The sequence below is a fragment of the Bufo bufo genome, chromosome 4 (assembly GCF_905171765.1).
Source record: "Bufo bufo chromosome 4, aBufBuf1.1, whole genome shotgun sequence".
NCBI classification, from domain to species: Eukaryota; Metazoa; Chordata; class Amphibia; order Anura; family Bufonidae; genus Bufo; species Bufo bufo.
Window position 1 is genome coordinate 458,308,076 of NC_053392.1, and position 21,716 is coordinate 458,329,791.

Below are 21,716 nucleotides of genomic sequence, written 5' to 3' on the forward strand. Positions count from 1 at the left end.
GCTGTGAACATGCTTCATCCTCCTCCTCCTCGTCCTCCAGTAGTGGGCCCTGTCTGGCCACATTTGTACCTGGCCTCTGCTGTTGCAAAAAACCTCCCTCTGAGTCACTTCTAAGAGACTGGCCTGAAAGTGCTAAAAATGACCCCTCTTCCTCCTCCTGGGCCACCTCCTCTTCCATCATCGCCCTAAGTGTTTTCTCAAGGAGACATAGAAGTGGTATTGTAACGCTGATAACGGAGTCATCGCCACTGGCCATGTTGGTGGCGTACTCGAAACAGCGCAACAGGGCACACAGGTCTCGCATGGAGGCCCAGTCATTGGTGGTGAAGTGGTGCTGTTCCGCAGTGCGACTGACCCGTGCGTGCTGCAGCTGAAACTCCACTATAGCCTGCTGCTGCTCGCACAGTCTGTCCAGCATGAGCAAGGTGGAGTTCCACCTGGTGGGCACGTCGCATATGAGGCGGTGAGCGGGAAGGCCGAAGTTACGCTGTAGCGCAGACAGGCGAGCAGCGGCAGGATGTGAGCGCCGGAAGCGCGCACAGACGGCCCACACTTTATGCAGCAGCTCTGACATGTCGGGGTAGTTGTAAATGAACTTCTGCACCACCAAATTCAGCACATGCGCCAGGCAAGGGATGTGCATCAAACCGGCTAGTCCCAGAGCTGCGACGAGATTTCGCCCATTATCGCACACCACCAGGCCGGGCTTGAGGCTCACCGGCAGCAACCACTCGTCGGTCTGTTGTTCAATACCCCGCCACAACTCCTGCGTGGTGTGGGGCCTGTCCCCCAAACATACGAGTTTCAGAATGGCCTGCTGACGTTTACCCCGGGCTGTGCTGAAGTTGGTGGTGAAGGTGTGTGGCTGACTGGATGAGCAGGTGGAAGAAGAGGAGGAGGAAGCCGAGTAGGAGGAGGAGGCTAGAGGAGGTAAAGAATGTTGCCCTTCGATCCTTGGCGGTGGAAGGACGTGCGCCAAAGAGCTCTCCGCCTGGGGCCCAGCCGCCACTACATTTACCCAGTGTGCAGTTAGGGAGATATAGCGTCCCTGGCCGTGCTTACTGGTCCACGTATCTGTGGTTAGGTGGACCTTGCCACAGATGGCGTTGCGCAGTGTACACTTGATTTTATCGGATACTTGGTTGTGCAGGGAAGGCACGGCTCTCTTGTAGAAGTAGTGGTGGCTGGGAACAACATACTGTGGGACAGCAAGCGACATGAGCTGTTTGAAGCTGTCTGTTTCCACCAGCCTGGATGACAGCATTTCATAGGCCAGTAGTTTAGAAATGCTGGCATTCAGGGCCAGGGATCGAGGGTGGCTAGGTGGGAATTTACGCTTTCTCTCAAATGTTTGTGAGATGGAGAGCTGAACGCTGCCGTGTGACATGGTGGAGATGCTTGGTGACGGAAGTGGTGGTGCTGGTGGTACATCCTCTGTTTGCTGGGCGGCAGGTGCCAACGTTCCTCCAGAGGCGGAGGAAGAGGCCGAGGCAGCGGCAGAAGAGGGAGCAAGAGGGGCCTGAGCCCTTTCTTGGTTTTGAAGGTGCTTACTCCACTGCAGCCCGTGTCTTGCATGTAGATGCCTGGTCAAGCAGGTTGTGCTAAGGTTCAGAACATTAATGCCTCGCTTCAGGCTCTGATGGCACAGCGTGCAAACCACTCTGGTCTTGTCGTCAGCACATTGTTTGAAGAACTGCCACGCCAGGGAACTCCTTGAAGCTACCTTTGGGATGCTCGGTCCCAGGTGGCGGTGGCCAGTAGCAGGCGAACTCTTTTGGCGGCGGTTATTCTGCTTTTGCTCCCTGCTCCCTCTTTTGCTACGCTGTTGGCTCGGTCTCACCACTGCCTCTTCCTCTGAACTCTGAAAGTCAGTGGCACGACATTCATTCCATGTGGGGTCTATGACCTCATCGTCCCCTGCATCGTCTTCCACCCAGTCTTCCTCCCTAACCTCCTGTTCAGTCTGCACACTGCAGAAAGACGCAGCAGTTGGCACCTGTGTTTCGTCATCATCAGAGACGTGCTGAGTTGGTATTCCCATGTCCTCATCATCAGGAAACATAAGTGGATGTGAGTCAGTGCATTCTATGTCTTCCACCGCTAGGGAAGAGCTAGGTGGATGCTCTTGGGAAACCCTGCCAGCAGAGTCTTCAAACAGCATAAGAGACTGCTGCATAACTTGAGGCTCAGACTATTTCCCTGATATGCATGGGGGTGATGTGACAGACTAATGGGCTTGGTTTTCAGGCACCATCTGTGCGCTTTCTGCAGAAGACTGGGTGGGAGATGCTGGATCCACTGTCGGCCACACAATTGACTAATGCCTGTACCTGCTCAAGCCTTAACATCCTTAGAACGGTATTGGGCCCCACCAAATATCGCAGTAAATTCTGGCGGCTACTGGGACCTGAGGTAGTTGGTTCACTAGGACATGTGGCTATGGCAGAACGGCCACGTCCTCTCCCAGCACCAGAGGGTCCACTAACACCACCACGACCATGTCCATGTCCCTTACTAGATGTTTTCCTCATTGTTACCGTTCACCACAATAAGCAAAAAATTATTTGGCCCAATGTATTGAATTCAAATTCAGGCTTTTTTTTTTTTTTACAGGCACCTAACACTAGCTGGCTATCTATTTAGGTACCGTATTACACTAATACAGGCACAGCAGTAACCACAGATTTAGCTGAATATAAATTGTAGGCCTAGTATTTAGGCCCTGGATGACAGGTATCCCTTTTACGGACAGAATTAGACTTGGAAATGCACGGTAGCGTGTGAAGTTATTGCAGATGACCCTATCAGCACCTTCAATGTAATATACCCTTTTATGGATAGATTTAAACTTGGCCTGCTACAGCAGAAACCACTGATTTAGGGAATTGCCAGACAGCAGACAGTATTACAATTGGCTAGCCACAGCTGAAACACCAGATTTAGGGTACTGCTATTTTGGCAATTGTATTTCACCCCTCAATAAAATAGCAAGCACAGCCAAGCCCCTGATGTAGGATATAGCAAAAAAAACCACTATTGATGGTTAAATGGACTTGGTAGCAGCTTGTGCTGGCGCACCACAAGACACAAAATGGCCACCGATCACCCCAGAAAAAAGTGACAGAAAAACGCTCTGGGCAGCCTAAAAACAACGAGCAATTAACTAGAAGAATTTGAATGATTTACAACTGTAGATCGATCACTTCAGTAAGTGTTTTTGATGAGTAAATCCCTGCCTAATCTGGCCCTAACAGCAGCAGCTGCATCCTATCCCTACACTGATCAGAGCAGAGTGACGTGCGGCGCTACGTGACTCCAGCTTAAATAGAGGCTGGGTCCCATGCTGCACTGGCCAATCACAGCCATGCCAATAGTAGGCATGGCTGGGATGGCCTCTTGGGGCAAGTAGTATGACTTGTTGATTGGCTGCTTTGCAGCCTTTCAAAAAGCGCCGAACACCGAACCCGGACTTTTACGTAAATGTTCGGGTTCGTGTCACGAACACCCCAAAATTCGGTACGAACCCGAACTATACAGTGCGGGTTCGCTCATCCCTAGTTAGGGATCCAGACTGAACTACTGGGGGATGTACAACTTCTATACTCCTTAAATATGGAGGAGGAATCCACTCCTGGCACTGGTCCCTTTACGAATTTAAAGTTAAAGTACAAAAATGCCACCTACTGCAAGTGAGTTATCTTGCATTGACGTCTTCCTTAAAATGGTCACTAAAGACTTGGAGGACCTCAGAGTCTCAACACATCATTCCAATTGCACTGAGTCGGTGACCACCTCCATCTCTACACTATCTGATGACCCCCCATGTCATCATCAAACCGGCTGACAAGGGGGGGTAACATAGTGGTCATTGACTCAGTGCACTACAGGAATATGTGTAAAAACTTGCTGTCTGATAAGGAAACTTATGAAATCCTTGATAGAGACCCCACGGATGGTTATAGACGTGAATTGAAAGCTATTTTGGACGATGCTAAGGCTGCTCAAATTATCACAGCAGATGAGTATGCCTTCCTCCACCCTGCACATCCTCGTCGATCTACCTTTTACTGTCTCCCTAAAATTCACAAATGGGTAACCCCCCTAAAAGGGAGACCTATAGTTTCCGGTGTAGACCACCTCAATCAGAACTTAGGGTTATATATTGACCGGGTTTTAGCACCTTTTTTTTAGCATCTTCCCTTCTAACCCCTAACCAAACTCATGCCCCAGAGGCCAAAGTGTTAAGAATTGTCACTAATTTTGATAGGGGGTCTAAACAGGTTAAACAGATCATACAACGTCATTGGGAGGTCCTTAAAATTGAGTCCGACTTAGACGAGGTATTAGGAGAATACCCCCAGATTACTTACAGACGGCGGCGTAATTTGCATGATAAACTTGTGCATAGCCACTTCTCCTCCAAAGTGATGCAATCCACCTGGCTACGGTCTAAGATTGGTGGATGTCACAAATGTGGCAACTGTGTAGTGGCAAACACATACAGACAACAAAATCCTTTGTGAGTTCAGTCACAGGCAAACAGTACTCTAGCTCACATTTTATTAACTGCAGGTCCAAAGGAGTTATATACCGCATCCAATGTGAATGTGGGATGGAGTACATAGGTAAAACCATACGTGAACTCAGGAGGAGGGTAGGGGAACATCTCACACAAACGAGACACTTCGGTGTCCAAACATGTACATACAGTCCATAACAGCAGAGGCCAACTGATGTTTATGGGCATTGATCTTGTCAAACCCCCATTTAGGGGAAGAGATTGGGACAGCAGTCTTCTCCAGCGCGAATCACACTGGATATTTTGCTTGAAGACTTCTGCCCCCCTGGGCCTCAACGAGAGGCTTGATTATGGCTGCTTTATCTAAATACCCCCCTAGGTTGCCCTCCTGGGGGGCGGAACACTAATCTTACAATTTGTATCATATTCAGATGGTACCTGGCCTCATGTATTTAGTCCTCTCCTATATGAGCCCTGTTCTTTGTTTTCGTGCAAAAAATTTCAGCATTACCTTGCTGCGATTTTGGTTTGCAGCGTAACTATGGACGCGCTAGATTGAGAGCGCTTTGTATGGTTGCCTACTTATCGTTCTCTAGGCAACCTCCATAGCCGCCTCCCCGCAACTGAGATTGGCCGCCTGTATCACGTGGTGTCGGCGCCGGGGTCTGACGTGTCGCATGCGTGTGACATCAGAGCGGATGATCGCAGGGCGGTCCCTCTAGGAAAGGCGCGCCTGGGTTCTATTTAAATCCAACATAGGTATGTATTATTGTGGCTGGTAGATGGTTATTATATTCCCCGAAACTATAGGGACACTACCTTTAATGAGGATCACCATACCCTCATACACAGACCAGCAGAGGAACATCAATCCCTCTGCAGAACTCCATCCCAATATCGTGGGGTACAGCCTATAGGATCTTCTTAACTTGCAAGAGCTTTTTGCTGCGGGGTCTTTTTTTCACCTGCGGTTTCATATTTTGTTTTTCTTCTGTGTACCGTCTTCCCCTGAAGAGTCGACACGACAGAAATGTGCCACGTTGGGATGTCTGAAGGAACTCTTACTTTTAGCACTAGGGATCAGGTCCTACATAGGCACAGGGTCACCCCTTTTGGGGCGGGGGCTTTGTGTAGATAGGCAGTATGGAAACAGTCCCCTTCCCCCTTTTCTAGGGTCAGATAGAGCACAGCTCCAAAACTGCCGCCACGGGACATCCTACTGTCCTGGCATCACCCAAGTCAAGCAGATTTCCCCGCATTGATCCTAGTCGTTTGGTTGGTCTGGTAAGACTGCTTGCACCCTCACAGGTGTAGCAGATTCATTTTCTAACTACCAGCATTGGGGTACTAGGTTTGGACCCCTCCTTTATGTTTGTTATGTCAATGCATCTTTGTGGTGTATTTTACTGCATACTCAATTAAAAGTTATATTTTAATTAGGATATCCCCCCCCCCCCCTTCATAGTAGGCCCTTTGGTGTTGAATCTTGGAATATTAGTGAGGCACCCCTAATTTTGAGGCTCATCTATATTATTAATCCCAGGAGTCAAACTTTCATAACTATGAGGTCAGAAGAGCAGTCATACAAATCTAGATGCAACTAAAAGATGAAGGATAATCTCTTCATTCACTTTTGTGGTCCTAACAAGGGTAAGAAAGTGGCTACAAGTTGCATCTCCAGATGAATCCGCATAGATATATTAGAGCCTTATAAGGCTAAAAGCCAAAAGAAACAACCACCACCTTCCCTTAAAGCCTCCTCAACCAGAATGATATCTGTTTCCTGGGCAGAAAGGTCTTTGGCCTTAGAGCAAATCTGCAAGGCTGCTACTTGGAAAAAAAGTTCACACCTTTACCAAACATTAGAAACTTGATGTTTTTGCTAATGAAGATATGGCCTCTGGACGAAAGGTCCTTTGTGCTATTATCCCACCCTAATCCTTTTTTCTGTTAAGGTACTTTCACATTAGCAGCAGGGGACTCTGGCAGGCTGTTCCGGCGGGTGAATAGCCTGTCGGATCCGTCCTGCCGCTTGTTTACGTGTGCCCCCGGATTGCCGCTCCGTCCCCATTGACTATAATGCATGTCGTACTTTTAGTCCGGCTGCCTCTCGCCGTGCGCTGCCGCCATTATAGTCAATGGGGACGGAGCGTCAGTCCGGGGGCACATGTGAACTAGCGGCAGAACGGATCCGACAGGCTGTTCACCCGCTGGAACAGCCTGCCGGACTTCCCTGCCTTTAGTGTGAAACTGGCCTTAGTTCTCAAATGTGCTGTCATGGAGACAAATGAGGAAACTAGACATTAAATCTTACTGGTAATCGGGTAAGTCTGTCACAATGCAGCGATTTCTCAACCAACATTTAATTTTTTCTCTTTTTCTAACCAAATCTGCAATGTGTGAATTCGGCCATAAAAAGGTTAAAAACACAAAATCAAACCAAATGGTTCCCTGTTTATTAACCCGTAGAGAACCCGCACCGTACATGTACGGTGCAGATGTCCGTGACTTAAGGACCAGCACTGTACATGTACAGTGCTGTGATCGGGCGGGTGCAAGAGATGCGCCCGCCCGATCCGCGGCAGGGGTCCGGCAGTCACTGATAGCCAGACCCCTGCTGCATGCGCTGGCATCGACGAAACCTCCGATGCCAGCGCATTAACCCTTGATGTGCTGCGGTCAGCATTGACTGCGGCACATGCGATGTTCTCACGGTATTGGAGCTGCCATCGGGTACCCATGCTGCTGTGACGGGGACCAGATGGCATGGAAGGCAGCGCGATGTCTTCCTTAGGAATCGGGGCTGCCTTCCAGGGGAGAGCCTGCGAGATCCAGCCCCCTGGATCTCACAGGCAGGAAGCTGTATGTGTAATACACACTGTATTACACTTATAGCCAATGCCAATACAGAAGTATTGGAATGCATTGTAATAGGGGATCAGACTCTCAAAAGTTGAAGTCCCAGAGTGGGAAGAAAAAAAAAAAGAAGTTTTCCCCCAAAATCTTTAAAGTATTTTTTGGTCACCATAAATCACTAAAAGTGCAATACCAAGCGATCAAAAAGGAGTACACCCCCAAAATAGTACCAAACAGTCACCTCATCCTGCAAAAAATGAGCTCCTACCCAAGACAATCGCCCAAAAAATAAAACTATGGTTCAGAATATGGAGACACTAAAACATAATTTCTTTTGGTTTAAAGGGCTTCTGTCAGCCCACTAAACAGTTTTTTTTGTTTTGTTTAATAATAATCCCTACACTGCGATCTCTGCATACATAAGTAAAATAATAATTTTCGTTCAGTAGAATTTGATAAAACGCTATTTTTATAATATGTAAATTACCTTGCTACCAGCAAGTAGGGCGGCTACTTGCTGGTAGCAGCCGCATCCTCCGATCCTAATGACGCCCCCTCCGCATTGTGATTGACAGGGCCAGGGAACGGAATCGTTCTCTGCTGGCCCTGCCTGTTTTCATTCAATATCTGGCGCCTGCGCTGCGGCCGTACCTATCTTCAATCTGCGCAGGCGCACTGAGAGGCGGCCGCTCCATCCTCAATGCGCCTGCGCCGATGACGTCACATCTACACCCGGTGCAGGCGCATTGAGGAGCGAGCGGCCGCCTCTCAGTGCGCCTGCGCAGATTGAAGATAGGTACGGCCGCGGCGCAGGCGCCAGATATTGAATGAAAACAGGCAGGGCCAGCAGAGAACGATTCCGTTCCCTGGCCCTGTCAATCACAATGCGGAGGGGGCGTCATTAGGATAGGAGGATGCGGCTGCTACCAGCAAGTAGCCGCCCTACTTGCTGGTAGCAAGGTAATTTACATATTATAAAAATAGCGTTTTATCTAATTCTACTGAACGAAAATTATTATTTTACTTATGTATGCAGAGATCGCAGTGTAGGGATTATTATTAAACAAAAAAAAACGGTTTAGTGGGCTGACAGAAGCCCTTTAAAAAATGCTGTTATTGTGTAAAACTTAAAGGGAGTCTTTCGCGCCAATTCACTGTATTAACCTAATAACAGACTTATGTCCACGGCATCCCCCCTATTAAAACTGTGCTTACTGTATGTTGCTTGCTATCATCGTTCTGCCGAAAAACACTTTTAATCCATATGCAAATTAGGCTGTGAAGGTGCCCAGGCGTTGTAACGCCGCCCAGGCCCCTGGGTCATTTTCATACGAATCCAACCCCCCTCTGCCGCGTCTGCCCGCCCTTGGTCTCTGCTCTAACCTCCCTCCAGTCAGTAAACCCGAGCATGCGCCGATGACCGCGATATCGGCGCGTGCGCATTGAATGACCACAGTCTGGCCGAGGCATCACAGTTTACCGTGCGCATGCGCCGGCCCCGGCCTAACTTACGTTCTTGCTGTGATGCGCTGTGATGTACAGTGCTTTGTTATGGAAAACTGAAAACAAACAACCAAAAAACATATTTGATATGGTTACATCCGTAACAACCTGCTCTATAAAAATACCACATGATCTAACCGGTCAGATGAATGTTGTAAATAACAAAAAATTTAAAAACGGTGCCAAAACAGCTATTTTGTTACCTTGCCTCAAAAAGTATAATATAGAGCAACCAAAAATCATATGTACCCTAATATAGTACCAACAAAACTGCTACCTTATCCCGTAGTTTCCAAAATGCCATAATTTTTTGGGAGTTTCTACTCTAGGGGTGCATCAGGGGGGCTTCAAATGGGACATTGTGTCAAAAAAATTAAATAAATCAGTCCCGCAAAATCTGCCTTCCAAAAACCGTATGGCGTTACTTTCCTTCTGTACAATGCCGTGTGCCCATACAGCAGTTTACAACCACATATAGGGTGTTTCTGTAAAAGTAGAGAAATTGAAATTTGCTAATTTTTCAAAATTTTGGGTAAAATTTTTATTTTTTTAAATAAAAATATTTTTTTTTGGACTCAATTTTACCACTGTCAAGAAAGTACAATATGCGACGAGAAAACAATCTCAGAATGGCTTGGATAAGTAAAAGCGTTTTAAAGTTATCACCACAAAGTGACATGTCAGATTTGCAAAAAATGGCCTGGTCCTTAAGGTGAAAAATGGCAGGGTGCGAAGTTTTTACAAAAGTAAACACAAACATATCTTAAACTGCATTTAAATTTCTTTATTTATCCAACAGAATTCATTGTTTAAAAAAATACAATTTTATTTTCTCTTAAGGTGGAAAAAGAGCCCATAAAAGGCAGTTATCTGCACCATTTATCAAAAGTATTCATTGAATTGAAAGACAATGGCAAAATGGTTAACAGGTTATAAAGCCATGACAAAACACCACAAAAAACTCAATGTGAATAAATCAAAATAACTAGGGAGTTAAGACACTGAAAACTTAAGTGTTTCCGCTCAGCATAGGACTTGTTCACATAATGCAGATTGGCTTCAGTATACGTTTTTCTTTTATACATTTCCTATGCTTAGGATCCACTATTGGCTTTGTCCATTAAACAAAAACATACAAAAAGTGCGCTAAAACTGCACTGTCTGAATAAAGTCGAAAGTTCATTCAATGTATTATGAAATGCTTAGCAACTTTCTCATATACTTTGTGAATCGATTCCCTAAGATGTCTGCTCCAGCAACCCATCTTAAAACGTGAATAGGACTGATAGTGTCCCTGGAAGAGCTGCCTGGAGAGGGCACTGCACACTTGCCTTCACAGTGTTGGACTTTCCAGTCAGGCAGACTGATGGCATATTGCACAGGATCGCTTACCATGTACTATAGAGCAGGACCTCTACTATGTGCCTTCATGGCTGAGCAGCCTGACAGAAGCAGGGAGCATGATAGCATCATTAGCAGACTTCCTGCTGTACAATAGATTGTTCTGGAGCAATCCTTTGCGACATGTTACCAGGCTAAACAGCAGACAGGAAAGCTCAGTCAACTGGAGGAATACTGTGTATTTCAAGCCCTGCAAGTGGACACAACTTCTTTTCACATTATAGGACAGGTTTCTGGAGGCCATCTTGTATCTCAAGGGATAACCCCTTTAAATTCTAAAATCCTGTCTCAACAGTTGGACCAGACAGAGTAGCTAGCGGGTGTTGGAGACACAGCCCAAAACAGCACAGCTGTACAAGCCACAACTTTTTTATATTATTCAGCAGTTTATAGGCAATGGCTGCATGGCTCTCTAGGTTTCCCTACTAATCCACGTGGCCACTAGCCATAAATAGAGTGACTGTCAATCAGTTTTAAGGACTGATATAAACCAGCTGCTGTATGCACATTAAGGCATTTTCGGCCGCGTCTCCATCTCTCACCAGCCGCCCCATGTTGTCCTACCCTACACAGTCAGTACTTGGTCAGGATTTATAAGCCAAAACCTTGAAGAGGGACATAACTCTACAGTATAGTTTTTTCTCTGTAGGTTCCATTTCTGGGTTTGTCTTTACAAATACAGATGCAAAATACTGACCGTGTGAATGTGGCCATAAGTAACAGATACCATACACTGGGTGGATGAGCTAAGCACCCGGGTAAGGCTAGTTTCACACTAGCGTTCGTGAGATCCAGCAGGGAACAGCCTTCCAGGCCTCTCTGTATTCCGGCATTGCTGGAAACGACATGATTGCCGTCTGGCCCCATTAACTATAATGGGGACCAGCGCAAATATGCCGAGAACGGGCTGGACTAAACCGCTGTGCTAGCCTAAGCAGAACATTTTCAGGACAAGTGTGCTGTCTCAGAAGGTAAACAAGAAAATTGCATTCAATGACCACAAACAAGCATCCTGAAAATGATCAAAGAAATTGCAAATACAAAATTTACTCTTCATTATATAGTGATTAAGTCATATTTACATAAAACCGGAAAACACCTTTAATAATAAAGCTAACCTTAATTATAAAGGCGATTTTTGTGGTAACAACCAGAATAATTAAACATTCCTGTCACTATAGCCATTTCCAATTGTCAGCCATAGTAGTAACACAAATAACCAGGAGGTATTCAATAAATGAAGACGTGCACAGTACATGTAGATTTGTGTCTTTCTTAAAGGGGACCAGTCACTACAAAATGCAATCTGAAAGCAATATGTTTTAGAGCAGGAGAATCTGACTGGATTTATATATTTTTTTTTTGTGGGGAAAGATTCAGTAAAACTTTACATTTATATCTTAGATTTTTCACTTCCTGTGAACACCTATTGGTACAGGAGGAAGGTGTTATCAGTGACTGATGACATTGTATGTATAAGGACTCATGCACACGACCGCATGTATTTTACGGTCCACAAAAGATACGGATGACGTCAGTGTGCATACCATATTTTGCAGAACGGAACAGCTGGCCCCTAATAGAACAGTACTATCCTTGTCAGTAATGTGGACAATAATAGGACATGTTCTATTTTTTGTGGAATGGAAATACGGACATACGGAATGCACACGGAGTAACTTCCGTTTTTTTGCGAACCCATCGAAATGAATGGTTCCGCATACGGTCCGCAAAAAAAACGGAACGGAAAGAAAATACGTTTGTGTGCATAAGAGATAGCTGTCAGTCACTGATAAAACCTCTCTCCTGTGCCGATAGCTGTTCATGGGAGGTGAAAATAGCAAAAATATAAATGTATGAGTTACAAGTTTTACTAAATCTTTTCCCACAAAAATAGATACCAATACGCCCGGCTTCTCCTGTTCTATCACATGGTGCTTTCATTGAGTAAAAACAAGAGTTCACATCGTAAAAATGTAACATTGTAAACCAGCTGTAGATTCATGGCCATGGCAGTGTGATTTATCAGCTAGTACTATATAGACCCTGTAGGGGCACGGCCACATGGTCAGGTTTACTGATTCAGTTTTGGAAGCCAAAACCAGGAGAGAATAAAAAAAAAAAAAAAAAAAAAAAACTGTCCTTAATATTTCTCTTCTTTTATGATTCGCTCCTGATTTTGGCTTCCAAAACTGTATGCAGAAACCAGACCGTGTGGCCATACCCTATAATGCCATCTCAACCCAACCAGATTTCTGAGGGCAGGAAAGCCAGCATTTTTCAGTGCAGCCTATGCTGGTTTGAACAACTCATCTGGATGGAAGGACACCATGATTTCTTACTACACCGTAATACTGCAGGATGGTTTTAAGGAGTTAAAAAGAATAGGAATAAGGATACATCCGATTGTCTAGATTGCAAGCATTCTCTCCAGAGCTCCTATTGCACCACACTTTTAACCAACAGTCTCATGTTAACTTTCCGGGAGCTATTATCCACCAACTAGAAATACAACCATCTCTGTCGAACAAAAATATACATTTCTTACTTCTAGAAATTACAGAAACATTGGAGGACATTTATCAAATCTGCTACGTCAGTTTGGTGGCATTAAAATGCCGCAAGTGATGTTGCCTGCACCATTTTGCACAACTTTTGGTGACATTTTGCAAAATTTTGATGTCTCACCACTTTTAACTTTTAAAAGTAGAGTGAAAAGTTTGTCGGGATTACAGATTAGAACACTTATGAAGCACAACTCTTTAAAAAGTTGCGTCGTCATGCCAACCAACCCTCTGGTGTACTTTCACTGAGAGTGGTGAAAGCACATTAAACTTGCGACAAGTTTAATAAAACCGGGCGCCATCTTTAGAAATCTGGCACGGGTGTGCATAGCAACCAGAGTCTGAAAAATAGCCTCAGACTCCTAGAAAGATAAATTCCTTCCATTGTGTGTAACTTCTTAGGATTTCTTTACCAACCTGCGTTATTCACAAGTGTTATAACTTTGTATCCTGAGTGTAATGGGACAAAAAGGCTGAAATATAACAACGTAATAATGTTAATTGGACGGTCACAGAAATAAAACATTACAAAGCATGTATAATACAGACAGTGCAAATTCACGTTATTATGATTTGTTAAGTCGCTAACCCTTACCAGTGAAGATAGATAAATAAATATTAATTAGATGTCAGCATACTAAATACTCAACATTTCAATGTGTGGTGTTCACTGGGGCTGAAAAGGGGTGTGCAATGTCAGGATATTGATGACCTCTACTATCAATACCAGATAGGCGGGGTCTGAAGAGGGGGTGCCAGGAGCCAGACCCCCCCCCCCCGCTGATCTGATATTGATGCCCTATCCCCATCACTACCCTGACACTGCACAACCCTCTGTAAAGAGAACCTGTTGTCATGAAATGCAGTGCAATCCGCAGGCAGAATGTTATAGAGCAGATTTATACATAGTTCTGTGAGAAAAGATTCACTAAAATTGTAATTGATACATTTACATCTCTGCTCTTTCTTAACTTAAAACCTGTATTACACCAGGTGATTGTTGGGCCAATCATCGCTAACGATTGTTCGTATCAATGCTTGTTAGCAATCATATTGCAGTGTAATACTGCTGCCATCGGTCAAGCCAAATCTTTTGACAGGTTTAAAAATGATCATTTGCCGGCGGCAGATCGTGGTGGTATAACGATAACTCCTCACCATGCTGTGGAGGAGATCACTGCATGCAATACCAGTGGTCTCTTCCACTGACGAGCAGGCAATTTCCAGGAAGGAACGCTTCCTTCCCGACAATCGCCGGCAGAATCGGGCTGTCTAATATAGCCTTAGGAGTGACATCAGTGACTGATGGCTTATCTCTGCTGTCAATTTGAGACTGCCCCCATGTACAACGGAGTCAGAAATGTATATATTACAAGTCTTGCTAAATCTTTACCCACAAAACTATAATATATATATATATATATATATTATACACACACACACTCACCTAAAGAATTATTAGGAACACCTGTTCTATTTCTCATTAATGCAATTATCTAGTCAACCAATCACATGGCAGTTGCTTCAATGCATTTAGGGGGGTGGTCCTGGTCAAGACAATCTCCTGAACTCCAAACTGAATGTCAGAATGGGAAAGAAAGGTGATTTAAGCAACTTTGAGCGTGGCATGGTTGTTGGTGCCAGACGGGCCGGTCTGAGTATTTCACAATCTGCTCAGTTACTGGGATTTTCACGCACAACAATTTCTAGGGTTTACAAAGAATGGTGTGAAAAGGGAAAAACATCCAGTATGCAGCGAAAATGCCTTGTGGATGCTAGAGGTCAGAGGAGAATGGGCCGACTGATTCAAGCTGATAGAAGAGCAACGTTGACTGAAATAACCACTCGTTACAACCGAGGTATGCAGCAAAGCATTTGTGAAGCCACAACACGCACAACCTTGAGGCAGATGGGCTACAACAGCAGAAGACCCCACCGGGTACCACTCATCTCCACTACAAATAGGAAAAAGAGGCTACAATTTGCACGAGCTCACCAAAATTGGACTGTTGAAGACTGGAAAAATGTTGCCTGGTCTGATGAGTCTCGATTTCTGTTGAGACATTCAAATGGTAGAGTCCGAATTTGGCGTAAACAGAATGAGAACATGTATCCATCCTCTGATGGCTACTTCCAGCAGGATAATGCACCATGTCACAAAGCTCGAATCATTTCAAATTGGTTTCTTGAACATGACAATGAGTTCACTGTACTAAAATGGCCCCCACAGTCACCAGATCTCAACTCAATAGAGCATCTTTGGGATGTGGTGGAACGGGAGCTTTGTGCCCTGGATGTGCATCCCTCAAATCTCCATCAACTGCAAGATGCTATCCTATCAATATGGGCCAACATTTCTAAAGAATGCTATCAGCACCTTGTTGAATCAATGCCATGTAGAATTAAGGCAGTTCTGAAGGCAAAAGGGGGTCCAACACCGTATTAGTATGGTGTTCCTAATAATTCTTTAGGTGAGTGTATATGCTGAGCTCCTCCTGGTCTATAACATGCTGCCTGCGGATTACACTGCATTTTGTGGTGATCCCCTTTAACTAAAATCAGAGATAAAATATACTTGAAATACTAGAACTGGCAAAATGCTCTTTCGTTTACTGGGCAATTTCAGGAAAAACACCAACATACAGCCAGGATAAACATGCATATTAATCAAAATCCATTATGTAGTAAACAGATTTCATGTTTCAGAGCTCCTTTGGGAAATGAAAAAAAAAAAATCTATCTTATTAGTTGCTATGGGCAACTAAGTTAGTTTTCCTTTTGCACCCCTTTTGATAAAATCTCCCTCACTGTTTTACACATTAAAGATAAAAAAAAATAAAAAAAAGTGCAAAACTTGAGTCGCTCCTTAGCTTAATATAAACGTATATGCACAAAATAATACATATGTAAAATATGTCATGCATTTGTCAGGAAAGCTATTTTTTATGAATAACCTGGACAATTTTGTACTGAAAAGTACAAAACTGAATAAAGGGGGTCATTTATGAAACAAATACGCCTAAATTTATTTTCCCCACTCATGCCAGGTCTAAAAAGGTGGGCAGGGAAGGGCTGGCAGGCCCATCTCATTTACCATTTTCTACGCCTGTTTTAGGAAGCCATCTTACATTTAAAAGCGGCGGTGAATCCGCTGAAGTTATGTAGAGGCCGGCGCCTCCACCGCTGGGTAAAGAGCTTATCAAGACTGGTGTCTAAGGCTACGTCTACACGACGACATTTGTCGCGCGACAATTTTTATAATGGCAGTCTATGATATCGCACTGCAACATGCTGCGACGCAACAGTCGCAGAAAATCCATTCAAGATCGCAGCGCGACACCATAGACTGCCATTTTAAAAATTGTCGCGCAACATTGGTGCAACAAAATGTTGCGCTACAAATGTTGCAGTGTAGTTGTGCCCTGTCGTGCGAATGTCCTCGTGTAGACGTAGCCTAAAACACCGGTCTTAATAAAAGCGCCCCAAAATGTCAGCCAAGCCTGGAAAAAATATTCAGCTTTGGTAAATAATTCAATAAATATAAATGTTACATGCAAAAAGAAAACAAAAACACAAAATAAACACTTTTATATGAAAGCTACAGCGATGTTCTAGTTATACAGTATACACACACATTAGTGCACTGGGGTACAAGTGGAAAATATAATACAAGTTTCAGATAAATAAATGCTACATATGTGAACCCACATATGGGGACAAAAAAAAGCGAGTGCAATAAATAAACCTGCCAAAATAATGTGAAAACTCCCTCAAACGTACCAGTAAAAAGGCCATGGAGGAGCGCTGCTCATGGAGCCAGGTGAAAACCAGCTACATAAGTTAAAAAATATATACACATTAAACATAAAATATGTTTCTTCACTAGTGATGCCATGGAAACAAGTTGGATGAGGGAGGATATGAGAAAAGGGAAAGAGAAGATCCATCGCTCTCTCATCAAGGGCTCATGCACACAAACGTATTTTCTTTCCGTGTCTGTTCCTTTTTTTTTGCGGACAGTATGTAGAATGAGTCCGTTTGCATTCCATTTCTGTATGTCCGTATTTCCGTTCCGCAAAAAAATGTCCCATTATTGTCCGCATTACGGACAAGCATAGTACTGTTATATTAGGGGCCAGCTGTTCCGTTCGCAAAATACGGACTGCACAAGGACGTCCTCCGTATTTTTTGCGGATCAGTTTTTTTTGGGGGACAGCAAAATACATACGGTCGTGCACATGAGCCCTAAAGCCCCTAGCAGATGAGCGTGAGCGGATAAGGTCCGGATGCGTTCAGTGAAAACTGCGTGATTTAGCAAGCAAGTTCATTCCGTTTTGTCTGCGATAGCGTTCAGTTGTTATCGCGTGAGTGCAATGCGATTTAATGCGTTTTGCACGCGCGTGATAAAAAAAACGCAACGCATCCGAACTGGCTTGTGGATGCGATTTTCACACAGCCCTATTCACTTCTATGGGGCCAGCGTTGCGTGAAAATTGCAGAATATAGAACATGCGATTTTCATGCAATGTAGAAGTGATGCGTGAAAACCAAACGCACATGTACACAGACCCATTGAAATGAATGGGTCAGTGCGGGCACAACGCGTTCACACCACGCATTGCACTTGTGCGGAATACTTGCTTGTCTGCAAAGGGCCTAAGGGTGCCTCTTTGAAAACAAAATTCCTCACAGATTTTTGTGAGAATTTCTTTGCGTTTCCGCACCAAATCCATGTTACTTGCAGATTTTGTAGTGATTTCTCATCCTTTGCATTGTAAAGATTAAAATCTGCACTAGAATGCATAGAAACAACTGAAATAGGTCAATTTCCGCACGCAAGAAAAAAAAAAAAAAAGCTAAGTGTACATGAGATTTATCTAATCTCATTCACTTTGCTGGTACTGTATTACCCCATGGTTTTCCCACACAAGAAAATCGCCCAGAAAAAAGCATGTGTGCAGGGAGACCAATAGGATGAGGACATAGTGTAAAAGTTTATGAAAGGCTGGACAAGAGATAGATGCTGCCCCGTCTCCATGGAGGAAGCTTGAAAAGACAAACCGCGGGAAACCAGTTACTGAAAAGGATAGATTACAGCCAATCTAAAAGATGCGCCGACAAATAGACTGTGCTCACCTTTAAAGGGGTTTTCAGAGATTTTTTTTTATACCGATGACCTGTCATCAGTATATGATTGGTGGGGGGTCCGACACCCAGGACCTCTGCCAATCAGCAGTTTGAGAAGAGACCAGCACTCCTGTGAGGGCCACAGCCTTCTTGCTGCTTTTCCTAGGCCGCCTGATGACACGTTCATCATTCACGTGGCCTAGGAGCAGCTCAGGCAGTGGTGCTCACAGGGGCACTAGTGCCTTCGCAAAACAGCTGATTGGCAGGGGTCCGGGGTGTCTGACCCCCACCGATCAGATACTGATGACCTATCTTGAGGATAGGTCATCAGTATAAAAATCCTGGAGAACCCTTTTAATGTCACACCAGCAGCTACCATCATAAAATCCTGTAACATCCCACAATAACTAGATCGGCCTCATTTGCCTTACCCTTGAGTCACGAACACCCTGCACTTCCCAGCAAATATTCTCAAGTTATGAATCTCACTTTCATATTTTTCATAGAGGAAATATGGGCATAAAACAGCAAAACAAAAATAGCTTCAACACAGAACCAACTTCACAGTTAACAATTACTTGCAAAACTTATTTTTGTCTTGAAATCTAAGCAAAGGGGCTCACATGATCAAAGAATACCTTTAGACCACGGCTGATCTGTTCCATAGAATAAAGCAGCACTTGGCATTTAGTCAGATGATCAGTCGGCCTTCGCTCTTCTGTAGTGTATCTCTGCAGTCTATCGGGAGATTGGTGAAACTAATAGTAACCAAGCACAGCAAAGCTGAGTTGGCTAGAATAAGTCATGTCAATTCATGCATACATGATCAAAACATGAAAGCAGCAGGCTGGCCATACCCATTAGGCTCTGTGCACATTGCGTTTTCCATTTCTGTGGTTCTGCTCAGTTATACGAGAACAACAAAAATGATGGCCGTGTTGGAGATGCCTCCGCCCTGTACCAGTCATTGCACTGGTTACCCATAAAGTAAAGAATTCAATTTAAACTTCTCCCTCTCACAGCGCTGCACCCCTAAATCCCCACCGCCCTACCTGTACGCTCCATTCTAACATCCACCACACCTCTCTCTCCCGTCTCCAAGACTCCTCTGAAGCTGCACCAGTTCTCTGGAATGCAGTACCCCAATCAGGTTAGCTCCAACACTCGCAGTTGTGGGCACTCCCTAAAAGCCCATCTTTTTAGAGTGGCCTACCGCACTCTATGCATTCAAAAGTACTACAGATACTGGCTGTCTCATAAATGTCCACCATTGACTTTAATGCGTCAGTATTCAGTTTGGATGCTCTCCATTGAAAGAAAGGACAGCACCCACAGAGAAACATCGCTCACATGAAATTACCATATATACTGGATGGCTAGACCAGAGATGGGCAAACTGCGGCTCTCCAGTTGTAAAACTACAAATTCCATCATGCCCTGCTGTAGGCAGACTGGGAGTTGTAGTTTAACAACAGCTGGAGAGTCGCAGTTTTCCCATCTCCAGGCTAGACAATTGTACAAACCAAGCCTTTTTATCTTCTGTCACCCCCATTTTCTCATAGACTGTAACAATCTCTAATGAGCAGGGCTCTCACTCCGACTGCTTGAATTAACTGGTCTCATTTTGTTTCTACATTTACCCTCTGGTTTATAAAATGCTGCGGAATTTTTAGGTACTATATAAAAATCATCTGTTAAATGACAGACCCCAATGGTGTGGGCACACCGGAAACCAGCACACCTCAATTTGATTGAAAATGGTATCATTAGGCTTTACAGAAGATAAAGGGAACCTGTCACATTGCACATGGAGTTTGAGCTGCAGGCAGCCTGTTATAGAGCAGGAGGAGCTGAGCAGATTGATATACTGAATCTTTTCCCATAAAACTATATACATGCACATGAACAGAGATCTGTATTTTTATTTTTTTGAAGACCATATGCGGAACTATTCATTTCAATCTGTCCACAAATAAAAACGGAAGTTACTCCGTGTGCATTCTGTTTTTCGTATGGCAGTTCCGAAAAAAATAAAATAGAACATGTCTGCATTACGGAAAAGCATATGACCGTTCTATTAGGGGCCAGCTGTTCCATCCTGCAAAATACATACGGTCGTGTGCATGAGCCCTAATTTGGATTTCATTAATTTCAATTCCTGCTCATTCTGGACTTTGAAGTAATTGACAACCTTCTTTATATGACTGTGTATAGAGAGACAGCTGTCAATCACTGATAGGACCGCCTCCCTGACTTCAAAGCCCAGAACGAGCAGGAATTTAAAGGTCTAAAATACAAGTTTTACTGAATCTTTTTCCCTGTAAAACCATATATCAATCTGCTCAGCTCCTCCTGCTCTATAACACGCTGCCTTCAGCTCATATACCATGCTCAATGTGACAGGTTCCCTTTAACCCCAAATTTCTGAAATAATGTCAAATTTAGAAGCTCCTTTGATTTCTATGTGGTACACAAAGACGGTCATTTATCAACCCCGAAATACGCCTACATTACAGGAGCAGATTGCGACTTTTCCCAGCTCGCGGAAGGTCCAAAATTGTGGGCAGGGAAGGTCCGGCCCGTCTCATTCATAATTTTCTACGTCTGGTTTGGGTAGAAAATAGTCAGTTAGGAAGCCATCTTAGGTTTAGAAGCAGTGCTGGATGCGTCGAAATTATGGAGAAGCCTGCGCCTAAAACGCCGGTCTTAATAAATGACCCCAAAAAAGTTTCTAAAGCCACATCTCAGGGAGCACCCTGAGATCAAAAATTGGTATCTGACAAAGTCCTTTGCCCATGAGGTAATTTCATGACACGGTTATATACAGTGGATTTCCCCCTTTATAAAAATACAGCTGTGAAATTAATTTTAAGATTAGAGAGACACTTTCCTTAGCATTTGCTTTAGGCCATCCTAACACGGCACAGGTTTACTATAGTCAGATTCGCAGCTGTAATTGAATGGAGCTAATCCGTGGCCAAATGAGCGTACTGTGCTGTAAGACTACCGCGCGCTGTGTGCATATTTTCCTGAGAAAATATTCAATCCAGCAGCACAGCGTGAGGAATGGCAGGACTAGGGGCAGAATCCTCGGCATGTGAATATGACCTTACAATATCTGGGTTAGTACGGTATAGAATCTCTCCTGGGAAGGCTGCCCCGCAGTGAGGCCAACATTCATTAGGCCACACATGATTATTTTGTGTACTTATTTTTACTAGTACATCATGGATCATACATAGAAACAGGTCCTAAGTAAAAAGGCTGGAAAATGTATCAGCCCAGATAGACTACATATCTTATTCGGAAAAATGTATAAAAACAAAACAAAAAAACAAACACACTTAACAAGAACTTGGTGTAAAATTCATGCAAAATCCCTGATCTGATAGAAAAAGTACAGTACTTGTTGGTTTTCTTCCATAGCGCTAGTCCTGGAGGAGTCTAAGGGTTTAAAATGAAATTCTCAGTCACTAGAGAGAAATAACAAGTGTTCCCCAGTTATCGAAAACTGCTGAGATTTTGGAGATTTCAACAGTGGAGGCCTCAGACTTCAGCTCCTAACAGCTTTACTCAGAACTGAAGACGTCTTTAGCTTTCAAAGTAAGGACTCATGCACACAACCGTGTTTTTTTGTCCGCATCTTCGTGGTCCGATGCAGACCCATTCACATCAATGTGACCGCTAAAGATCTGTATGTCTGTTCCGCGGTACCTGTAAAAAATAAATAAATAGAACATGGTCTA